Source organism: Crinia signifera, chromosome 11 (genome assembly GCF_055691185.1).
Source record: "Crinia signifera chromosome 11, ASM5569118v1, whole genome shotgun sequence".
Taxonomy (NCBI): Eukaryota; Metazoa; Chordata; class Amphibia; order Anura; family Myobatrachidae; genus Crinia; species Crinia signifera.
Window position 1 is genome coordinate 72316504 of NC_139227.1, and position 12201 is coordinate 72328704.

A 12201-nucleotide genomic window follows, 5' to 3' on the forward strand; every position below is an offset into this window, starting at 1 on the left:
CAACTCCACGCTGACGTGGATAGTGGGGGTATGAAAAGGTCGGAGGACGCGTACCGCCGCCCCACAACACATGTAGGAGATTTCTTGGGGAGTGATTACTGCGGCAGGCTGCATTCTTTCTCCATTGCATGTAGGTTCTAATTCTTGTGTTGCATTTGCATTTAATATGGTACTATTGCCAATGCCCCCCTCCTCCTCCATTTTCACACACACACTCACACACACACACACACACACTAGTAAGCTTATTCAAAGAAAAAGCTTCGAAAGCTAGTCTGCTACCTTCTGTGTTTGTGCATGTGTGAGAAAGATGTAGTTTCACGCTTTGCCAGCAGATGACTGTGTCAGAGACTGTATACATCCAATAAAGTGAAAGAAAACTTTTATTCAGGCAACGTTTCTTGTTGGAGAGGCTTGAGAAATGGGTGCAGCCTCAAAAGTTTTCTTTCACTTTATTGGATGTATACAGTGCCACCCCATATGTTCAAGTGGACCCAGGTTCAACTCCGGGAGGGCACCAGGACACGTCAATGACCAGACAGCAATGGAGTGCCAGTTACCAGCTATATATATATATATATTTTTTTTTTATTTATTTATTTTGCAGATGCATGTACAAGAGTACAATTTTTTTTAGTATATAGTTTTCTTTATTTTTTTTTTATAAAAAACAAACAAACAAACCCCCTTCCCCAATTACACTGACACCATGGGCACTGGGTCTATGTCTCCTGCTGAAGTTGTTTTTTTTTTACACAGAGCAGCCAGCAGGGGGACGGGAGGTGAGCTGCTCATTAGATATTCATATATTCACTGCACCCGATCATTACATATGCATGATCGGGAGCAGTGAATACACGGTCCCCTGCTGGCACCCCCCGGGGGGGCAGCCTGTGCTGCCCGGCTCCCGGGGAGCCCACCTCCCCCCACATACGTTCTGGGGCAGGCAGGGAGACTTCCATCTCCCTGCCTGCCGCCTTGCTCAGGCTCCCTGCAGCGTAACCTCATACGCTGGATTGGCTGAGACTCGCCGCAAGTCTCAGTCACATTGAATAATATCTAAAGTGCCATGGCGGAGAATCTCCAAACATGGAGAATCTCCGCAAAAACACGGCGAGTGCATGGCGGCGAAAATAACGCTCGCCATGCACGGAGAATATTTTCATTGAATACGGCCCACAGATAGATATAGGGGGGCATTCAATGTGTGCTGATATTTACATTCTACCTATTCAATCTTTCCGACCGTCGCAAAACCTGAGGATCGGTGAATACAGCTGAATGGGTGACAATGCGGCCAAAAATTGAGTAGGCGTGTGCTGATATTTCCGACTGTCGGAAATATCGGCACACATTGAATCCCTCCTTAAGTGGGCCTTGCTTTTCTCAAGGTTTAATTATGTTATAGAACATATAACGGTGCTGTAGCCGTGTGATTCAGGGGCGGTCGCTAGAACAGGTTGAGTAACCCTTATCCAAAATGCTCAGGACCGGAAGAATTTTGGATAATGGATCATTTCGTGTTTTCAAATATTTGTATATTTGAATGAGGTATCTTGCATTTATGATGTACAAACACATGAAATACACACAAATATATATTTTATTTGTGCATGAAACAAGGTTTTAAAAAAAATGAAACAAAGTTTGTTTACAATCTCAGATACTGAATTTGAGTGCCAAGCTATCATGTCCTAGCACATATTTAGTGCCAGTTACGTTATTGCCCCAGTAGTGCCAGATACAGATGTAGCCAGTAGGTGTTTAGCAAAAAAAATAAAACTACATTTTGGAGAGTCTGTTTTTCTGAATAATTTGGATAACGGATATATGGATAAGGGATACTCAACCTATAAACAAATAAAACCTTTCAATGCCCCTTAATATCCCCTTGGCCCAGACACCCCACTTCCCCCCATGCATGCACCTTAAAGCCCCCTTAACACAGCACAATGTCCTCACTTTTCCATTGCTTCTGCCAGACACTTCCCTGGACCACTGCACTGGAGGTAGCAGAGCAGCATGAAACCTGTTTCCAAAACCCCATCACAGTGTCAGGGCCCCAATGGGGTCAAGTTGGTTCCCACACACAGCTACAACACTTCCATTGGTTCCAAAACTGGATCTGCCTCAGCTCACATCCTCCTTCAGCAGACCAGAGATAGTCGCAGATGAAAATGTCACACTGCCGGGAGAAGAGGCAGTGGAAGTCGCTGGTCGGAGGAGCATGCTCCTCCGACCAGCGACAATTCAGGGGCTGAAAACGGGAGCGTGCACCCGGCGATTTATCGCTGGTGCCCACTCCAATCGCTGGCAAGATGGTCGCTCAGCGACCATCTTGCCAGCGATAAGTGTACCGTGTGTACACAGCTTTAGTCTCTCAATGGATCAAGCCAGGTTTAATATGCAGTCAATGACGGTGATATCTTCCATGCTCCAGGATACAGTTGTATTTGTCTGTTCTTGTATTTCCAACATCTGGCCGTATTTTCACGAAGATTTTTTGCGGTTTGCTCTGACCTTGGATTTGGTTGCCTGTTGTATTTTTGGCTGTTCCTTTTGTAATTTGCAGTTGCTTGTTAACCTCAGTTGTATATTGCATGCTGAACATGCTGCCATTATTGGTCACAGTATCTGGGTTATTGTGTTTTCATGCATGTTATTATTCTGTTTGGGGATTCTCCAGATCACTTCCATTGAAAATCCACTGGGATTGTTAAGCCTTTAGTACAGACCATTCAGACAGTTCTATCAAAGACAGCACACATATCCATTAGATGTCTCCTTATACCACTTAGAATATACATAACCTTGGATGAAGTCTTCCTGCCCACACGCACTGTCCTGGTGGCAGCTGAGTGCTGGTGGTAAGCACAAAGGTTTATGGCAGGGGTCTTCAACCTTTCCGACAGTGTGGGCCACATTAAAAAATTCAACGAAGCCCGAGGGCCACTATTCTCTACTGTGGTATTTAGCACAGCCTTTCATAGATAGACATCACAGCCCCGGCATACATAGTTGGCACAGCTGCCCATACACATAAACCGTGCCCCCAATATATAATCATTAGCAGGGCTATTTCTAGACAATTAGGGTCCCAGTGCAAAAAGAAAAAAAATGCAGCTCCCCCATACGTAATATTATATTGAAGAAATTGTGCGCGCCGTAGGCGCGCGCTCCCCAAGAGGGGTGTGGCCTAATTCTAAGGGGCGTGGTCTAATTATAAGCATATGATCTAGCAGGAAAACCATTACCTGACATTTCACTTTTGCAACCTGCATGACCAGACATTGGTTACCGCAGGAATGGTTGTTGTCCTTCCACGCTTAAGTTGGCTGGCTAAAGGCCGCACAGTGACATATAAACATGAAGGCCCACACAGTGACCTAGAACTCCTCACAAATCAAGCCCAAGCAATGACAGGCTACTTAAATCAATATACACTGTTTATCTGTAATGCCCATTACGCATTGTGCCACACACCGTAATGCCCATTACACATTATGCCACACACCATGATGCCCATTGCACTATAATGCCCCCAATACTCCTGCTTATACATATGATGCCCGCAGCAGTGCCTCTCATAAAATGCCACCAGTAGTGTCCCTTATAAAATGCCACCAGTAGTGTCCCTCATAAAATGCCACCATTAGTGTCACTGGTCAAAAAGGGGTAATTCTAGATAGCCAGCACAGCCCCCATAAAGCACAGCACTTCATAGATAGACAGCACAGCTCCCCCCCCCCCCCCCAACATAGGCATCTCCGCACAGCCCCCCCATTGATAATCAGCACAGCACTGCCAGTCCCCCTCCCCCATAGTCAGCACTGCACAGCCTGATGCTCCTCTCCCCCAATATTCAGCACAACATTGCAGCCAGCTTACCCCCCCCAAGTCAGCACAGCATTGCAGCCAGCTCACCCCCCAGTCAGCACCGCATTGCAGGCAGGCAGCTCATCTCCCCCCTCCCCTTAAGAAACCTGCCTTAATCTCCATTTTTCCCTTTCAGAGGGCTGCTCCTGCTGGCGGCGGCGGCTGTCTTCAATGAGAAGGAGGCAGGCAGGGACGGGTGCGCAGCATCAGAGGTCTGGAGCCGGTGTCACGCGGCGGCGGCTGTCTTCTCTGAAAGGGCGCGGGCGGGACATGTGCGCAGCTTCAGGAAATCCACAATGTGCATGTCCCGTCCACCCCAGCCACTGCACGTCCTCCTCTGCCGCTTCCCCTATGTAAAGGGATGAGCGTGGAAGGTTTTGGCTTTTTTAAACGGCACTTACAGGGTTATTGGTTTTTTTTAAACGGCATTTACAGGCGGGCCAGTCAAAACAACAACACTTGTGGCCCGCGGGCCATGGGTTGAAGACCCCTGGTTTATGGGAAAGGCAGCTATAGTAGATGATGGTTTTCATTTTAAGGTTTTATAAAGTGGTGTCACATGAATCTAGCAGGTGCTCATTATAAGCATGTGAGGAATACAGGGAATAAATAAGTCCCAAGTGTACGGATCACCTAGATCATGGGTGATGGTAGTTGAAATTTGAGATGTAAAACTACTAGGAAAAGAGGGGGTTGGGGTATCGGTTAGGGGTGGATTACATGGGAGTAGTGAACGCCTGTGTTGTACAATGCAACAGTTTATAGCAAAGTCATTATCAGCAGTTTGAAAGTGAGACACAATTTATTTAAATTAGAATCTGCTAAGGCCATAACAGGCCGCTATTTCTGTATGTCTTTCAATTCTATACATTATTAGCATATAAAATACTATATAGTTTGATTGTAACGGTTAGCATTACTACCTCACAGCACTGACTATCAGCTTGATTCCCAACAGTTCCCTATAGTTTGTATATTCTCCCAGTGCTTACGTGGGTTTCCTCTGGGTATTCCGGTTTCCTTCCACAATCCAAAAATATACTGGTATGTTAATTGCCTCCCAGCAAAATTACCCTTAAAGTGTATGTGCGTGCGCGCGTGTATATGTGGAAGGGAATATAGATTGTAAGCTCTGCTGGGGCAGGTACTGATGTGAATGGACAACATTTCTCTGTATAATCTGTGTGCACTATATAAATAATGTAATACTCTAAGGGGGATATTCAATCGCCGTCGAGCATCTCCCGTGGGGGAGATGCTCGACGGGCCCTATTCAATGCGGTCTTCCCCGACAGCATTGAACAGGGTTTCCTGGCAGAACGAGCCCGACATCTCTAGCTGTCGGGCTCGTTCTGCCGAGAACAGCCGGGAAGTGACGAGCAGCCGGCAGCTCGTCACTTCCCGGCCGCAACTCGCGGCCACGCCCACTTATCGTCCCGCTGCAGGCGGGACATTGAATCCCACCTGCATGTTCTCAGTCGAGCTGACCGAGAACGGGACTGGGTCACGGCGGGCGAGCAAGCTCGTCTGCTGTGACCCGAAGATTGAATACCCCCCTAAGTAGTAATAATTAGAGTGATAATACAGCCGACAGTTTGTGTGTCAGCCCCCTTCAGTGTGTAGATCAGATCATTATTCTTCATAACCAGATCTAAATGTAAGTTTAAAAAAAAAAAAAAGTAATTTCAATCATTATTTTTGTATTCATTTTAGGGTTCTTATAGAACTAGGCGCACATGCGCAGTAGCGCTATACTGACGCCGGATGTGTGGCGGAAGTGGGGCGGATGTGATGTCACGCTCCTTCCAAACGGAGCTGACATACTCCAAACCATACTATCAAGTTTTCAGACTTTGTACAGCTCGTTTTCAGAAATGTATAAGTGGGGCCACTAGATGCCTCTTTTAGCATGTACCACGCATCTCTAATCATTGTTTTGTGCTTAACTTATACCTGGTCCAATTAAGCATTGCTAACGAGGGGGGCGGCACCATAGTCTCTATCCCTGTCATAAATACAGCCTCAGTCATTCAGTCCCTTACCCCTGACGAATTCCTGTCAGACGAAACATGTTGGGATAAACTTCGGTCACCTGCTCCTCACCGCACTGCTCCAAGTTAAGCTGATATTTCTTATTTTTAGATTCTTCATTTTTCGCAACTGAATACCCTGCTATTTAAAATTTTTAGTGATCTTGCTTTTAGTTTTTAGTCAGGTACATACATAGTATATTGGTTTTTAGTCTGGCCAGTCTGCTTTACTGACCAACTTTATCTCTCCCAATTTTATTACACATAAAATATATTGTCATTTTTTATATATATATATATATATATATATATATATATATATATATATATAATGCAATAGATGAAGCGGCACTCGTAGCACTTAGGAAAATAATACACGGAGACAGCAATGCGTTTCTCAACGTTTCAATCAGTCACGATTTTCGTCAGGAGAAGTAACAATAAACATATCAAAAAGCTCACCTTATATCCCATCACCCTGAAGTGTTGCCGCCCAGCAGAAGGCATGTCCGATCCCGGACACTGCGTGACCCGCGTCATCACAGTGCGCCCTCCGCTGACGTCCAGACCCGCCAGCCGGCGTCAGGACGTAGCTGCACTGTTTACCCATCACCATGGAAACCCGCTAGTGACATAAAACAATACATCTAAAAGAAGGGGAGAGAAATACAGGGTATACAGTTAAATATGTAAACTTCATACAATCATAACGTTAGTATGGTTAACGTAAATTTATAAAGCAATACCAAATAGCATAACATTTATCTATTAATGAGACATGACAATGGTAAAGTCTCATTCAAGCCTCTGGGATGGATGCATTGTAATTTATGAATCCACCCAGCTTCTTTTCTGAGGAGGATGGCACACCGATCACCACCTCGGGTAAGGGGGGGGACATGATCTATCATGCGGTACTTAAGACTAGAGAGGCTATGTTTTTGTTCAAGGAAATGGCGGGCCACTGGCTGATCGCTCCTGCCATTCTCAATAGCAGCCCTAATAGATGAACGGTGACCCGCCATCCTCTCCTTGAATTTCCTCTGTGTCTTCCCCACATAGGATAGACTGCAGGGACAAATTATTTGGTACACCACATGTGTACTCTCACAAGTGAGATGATGTTTAATGTACAATTTGTTTCCACTATGTGGATGATTAAAGATATCGCCTTGGATCATAAATTTACAGGTGATACATCCACACCTGAAACAACCTGGTTTCTTCACTGATAGAAAATAGATAAATGTTATGCTATTTGGTATTGCTTTATAAATTTACGTTAACCATACTAACGTTATGATTGTATGAAGTTTACATATTTAACTGTATACCCTGTATTTCTCTCCCCTTCTTTTAGATGTATTGTTTTATGTCACTAGCGGGTTTCCATGGTGATGGGTAAACAGTGCAGCTACGTCCTGACGCCGGCTGGCGGGTCTGGACGTCAGCGGAGGGCGCACTGTGATGACGCGGGTCACGCAGTGTCCGGGATCGGACATGCCTTCTGCTGGGCGGCAACACTTCAGGGTGATGGGATATAAGGTGAGCTTTTTGATATGTTTATTGTTACTTCTCCTGACGAAAATCGTGACTGATTGAAACGTTGAGAAACGCATTGCTGTCTCCGTGTATTATTTTCCTAAGTGCTACGAGTGCCGCTTCATCTATTGCATTGTCTATTCCTGTGGGAGCTGGCGGGCACCGGGCCAAGTTATTTATTTGTGGAGTGCCGACTCGAACTGCAAGTGTGTATTGGAACAATCTGGCTGGTTGGACCTGTGTACGGCACCCTATACGTTTTTTTGAAATCGTCACCTGGAGGAGTGTTTGTTGCTTGGACCCCACACCATCGGGTCCTGCAAAGGGAGTGTATCCCGGTATACTAGTAGTGCGTGTGGTGCACTATTAATTCCAATATGGCCGAAGGAGGTACATTGGAACCAGAACATTTTAACCCCTTGTTGGTATCTTACCAAGAGTTTCTCAGTATTTCTGAGTCTGAAGCTGAGACCATTTTGCATAAAGGTCAACTATTTGAGCAGGCTGAAGCAAAATCATGTGAACACTTGTACCAGGACTTATTGCGTTTAAAACGCAAAGAAATTGACTTCACATACCATGCCATTTCACTCAGTGATTATTATCGCATGAAAAAACTGCCACGTGGATTTAGAGTTAAAAATTGTCCCACGATTGGGAGATTCGACCCCAACTTTTGCCGCAAGTGGACAGCGGTGCTCAACAAATGTTCGATGGACCTAATGTTACTGGTCATTGACCAGTCGAACAAAGAGGTTCAAGCATTGAAAGAAAAAATTGAAGCACTAGAAAAAGTTAATGTCCCTATTTTGGCATCTGACACTGAGACTGAATGGATTAAAAAATTGGACAATCAGCTGATGACATATAAAAGAGATCTTATCAGTTTTAAGAAAGATAAGTTCCTTAAAGTTGAAAAGGACTATGAGAACCACCAGGTGTATAGGTGGCTCTCAGGTGGCTCTATTAATACCTCCGATAATCGCAGAAAGCCCTTCTTCCGCAGGCAGCGTTACCCCAGAACTCAGGTAGATACTGAGACCTCTGCAGAAGACAACAGTACGCAGAGTGATAGGGATTCGGCAGATAACACCAAGAATATGTCGCACCCTTTAGGGGTTACTACACGCCGCGGGAGACCTCCCAAAAAGCAGGACGAAGGACCCGCCGGGGGAAGCAAAACCTACGTGGGCAAAGCTGGAGGAAAACAAGCCAAGTCCAAAAAGAGAACCTGATCTTTAATTTGTCATCTGTTGAATTGTCACAGAATGAGGTTAATATTTTATCAAAAGGACTTTCGTTTATCCCAGCTGTGGGACAAGATGACCTGAAGTGGACGGTGGAAAAACATCAATTACAGCGTCGGTTGAAATTGAAGGAATATTTCGCCAAGGATAATAACGTTAAACCTACTCCACCCCAAGTGCAACCATTACCTGACAAGCTTAAACCACTCAAAAGTAAATCATTATTTGACCCTTTATCAAATAATGCGAGCATTAAAACCTTTATAAGACTTCTTGATGAGGAGGTCCGTTCTTCATGGCAGGATGACTCGGGACATACCCTTAATTGTACAGTTGAGGAGCTTAAGGCTCTTAAAAATCTTTCACAAAATGACCAACTTATAATCCGCCCTGCGGACAAAGGCGGCGCCATTGTGCTTCAAGACCTTTGCGATTACCGCCTTGAGATAGAACGCCAACTTGGTGAAGAGGGGGTCTACCGCAAATTGCGGGGTGATCCCACCACTGTGTTTAAACAGGAGTTAAGGGTGTTGTTGGATGATGCTCTTAGTAAAAAGTTCATTAGTGCAGAGGTATATGAGGTATTGCAGCCGGAACATCCGAAAATACCCCTCCTTTATACCCTGCCGAAAATACATAAAGGGCTGAATCCACCCCCTGGCAGACCCATTGTGGCTGCTAGAGGATCTTTATTTCAGCCCAGCGCCATTTTTTTAGACAGCATTGTTCAACCTCTCATCCAGCAGCACCCTAATTTCCTTTTGGACACAACCATGTTCCTCAACAAACTTAATGAGATTGGGGATCTCCCACCTGAAACCTGGTTGGTGACAGCTGACGTCACCAGCCTTTACACGGTAATCCCGCATTCTGTGGGCTTATCGGCTTTCCGCAAGCTATTGTTACGTGAATTTACTGCTGACACGCTGTATGTCGACTTTTTAGTCTCGCTGCTTGAACTGATCTTGACACGTAATTATTTTATGTTTGATGGCCATTTTTTTCTGCAGACGAGGGGGTGTGCAATGGGCTCTTCGGTCGCCCCCTCGTATGCCAATACTTTTATGTTTGATGTGGAGGAGGATTTATTTTTTTCAGATCCTTTGATTTCCACACATATTTTGTTATTTTCCAGATATATAGATGACTTGGTATTAATTTGGAGTGGACCCATTTCACCACTCATTTCTTTATTTGAAAAACATAATTTATCCAACAGTAGTGTAAAATTCACCTTTAAATATAGTCAAGAGACTATTGAGTTTTTGGATGTCAAGGTCAGTTTATGCAGCGGGCAAATTGTCACCTCTGTGTTTAATAAGGAGACGGATCGAAATACGTTTCTGCATTGGCACAGTTGTCATCCCAGAAGCCTGAAATATGGCTTACCATATTCTCAAATGTTGAGAATAAAGAGAATAAACAGCAATCTGGAGATGGCGTCAACCCAGATTGATTTGCTCATTAGCAAATTTCTGGAGCGTGGATATCCTCTTGTGAACTTGCAAAAATCTAAACAAAAAGTTATGTCTATGGATCGTGCCATTCTTCTTAGACCCAGTGCCAACAAGGAGACCAAGAAAGTACTGCCCTGGGTAACGGAATATAATACATTATCTCCTAGAGTCAATTCCATCTCAAAAAGATTGTGGCCGATGGTTAGGTCCGATAAGGATCTGGACTTACAGGACACTAATTTAATGTCTTGTTATTCACGTTCTAAAAATTTACGTAACTACCTTGTGAAGACAGATATCACTGGCAAAGGCAAAATGCCATCAAAAAATTTTCTATCAGTGAAGAAACCAGGTTGTTTCAGGTGTGGATGTATCACCTGTAAATTTATGATCCAAGGCGATATCTTTAATCATCCACATAGTGGAAACAAATTGTACATTAAACATCATCTCACTTGTGAGAGTACACATGTGGTGTACCAAATAATTTGTCCCTGCAGTCTATCCTATGTGGGGAAGACACAGAGGAAATTCAAGGAGAGGATGGCGGGTCACCGTTCATCTATTAGGGCTGCTATTGAGAATGGCAGGAGCGATCAGCCAGTGGCCCGCCATTTCCTTGAACAAAAACATAGCCTCTCTAGTCTTAAGTACCGCATGATAGATCATGTCCCCCCCCTTACCCGAGGTGGTGATCGGTGTGCCATCCTCCTCAGAAAAGAAGCTGGGTGGATTCATAAATTACAATGCATCCATCCCAGAGGCTTGAATGAGACTTTACCATTGTCATGTCTCATTAATAGATAAATGTTATGCTATTTGGTATTGCTTTATAAATTTACGTTAACCATACTAACGTTATGATTGTATGAAGTTTACATATTTAACTGTATACCCTGTATTTCTCTCCCCTTCTTTTAGATGTATTGTTTTATGTCACTAGCGGGTTTCCATGGTGATGGGTAAACAGTGCAGCTACGTCCTGACGCCGGCTGGCGGGTCTGGACGTCAGCGGAGGGCGCACTGTGATGACGCGGGTCACGCAGTGTCCGGGATCGGACATGCCTTCTGCTGGGCGGCAACACTTCAGGGTGATGGGATATAAGGTGAGCTTTTTGATATGTTTATTGTTACTTCTCCTGACGAAAATCGTGACTGATTGAAACGTTGAGAAACGCATTGCTGTCTCCGTGTATTATTTTCCTAAGTGCTACGAGTGCCGCTTCATCTATTGCATTGTCTATTCCTGTGGGAGCTGGCGGGCACCGGGCCAAGTTATTTATTTGTGGAGTGCCGACTCGAACTGCAAGTGTATATATATATATATATATATATATATATACAAACTCCTCAGAGCAGCACGACCGGCAGAGTAACGATACTTTTAGAAGGGTGCCTGCCAGGGATCCTTGAAGCCAGGGATCTCACATACAGTAAACAGCGCATGTAGAGGCACTCCAATAATCAGACAATGACACAGGTCAAGTAGCGTGCGTAACGTTTCGAGGTTTATTACCTCTTCATCAGACAACAAATAGCAAACAACATACAGTTTATATACTGAGTATATAAACTGTATGTTGTTTGCTATTTGTTGTCTGATGAAGAGGTAATAAACCTCGAAACGTTACGCACGCTACTTGACCTGTGTCATTGTCTGATTATTGGAGTGCCTCTACATGCGCTGTATATATATATATATATATATATTCTTTTTTGTCTTTTTATACATTTTCATATCCCCTGTATTTTTTATCTTATCTCTCTGTGTTAAATAAATTGTTCACCTTTATTACAATTATTGTCCCATGTTTACTTAAAAACGTGCAAATAAGTCGCTATCCTAGTCCAAACCAAATCTTTTTCCAAAACTACCCTTTGAACAGTACACCACTGTTCCTGGACTAAGCTGACACCCAGTATACTTAAAGGGGATTGCACTATATGGGACCTGACGTCCGTGAAGGATCACCTGTTTAAAAAATCTCTTGGCGCACATCTCACTCAAATCTACTTTGTCCACATATATATATATATATATATATATAT